Raw genomic sequence first — 405 nt, forward strand, 5'->3', positions numbered from 1 at the left:
AATTGGAAGAGTAAAAGTGAGAAAACTCGTGGGTTGAGATAAAGACAGTTTAATAGATAAAGCAAAAGCTGCACACGCAAGCCAAGCAACACAAGGAATTCATTCACCCCTTCCCATCGGCAGGCAGGTGTTCAGCCATCTCCAGGAAAGCAGGGCTCCATCACGTGCAAGCAACACAAGGAATTCATTCACCCCTTCCCATCGGCAGGCAGGTGTTCAGCCATCTCCAGGAAAGCAGGGCTCCATCACGTGTCACAGTTACTTGGGAAGACAAACGCCATCACTCTGAACGTCCCCCCCTTCCTCCTCCTTCCCTCAGCTTTCTGTGCTGAGCATGACATCTATATGGTCTGGAATATCCCTTTGATCAGTTGAGGTCAGCTGTCCCAGCTGTGTCCCCTCCCA

At 50.6% G+C, this 405-nt stretch overlaps 1 protein-coding gene across 1 annotated transcript in view; it reads left to right on the plus strand.

Annotated features, from left to right (window-relative positions):
- TTF2 (transcription termination factor 2) overlaps positions 1–405 on the plus strand; it is a 29924-nt gene that overhangs the window by 15736 nt on the left and 13783 nt on the right. The gene's annotated exons all lie outside the window — the stretch shown is intronic.

Source organism: Aptenodytes forsteri, unplaced genomic scaffold, assembly GCF_000699145.1.
Source record: "Aptenodytes forsteri isolate BGI_AS27 unplaced genomic scaffold, ASM69914v1 Scaffold61, whole genome shotgun sequence".
Classification (NCBI taxonomy): Eukaryota; Metazoa; Chordata; class Aves; order Sphenisciformes; family Spheniscidae; genus Aptenodytes; species Aptenodytes forsteri.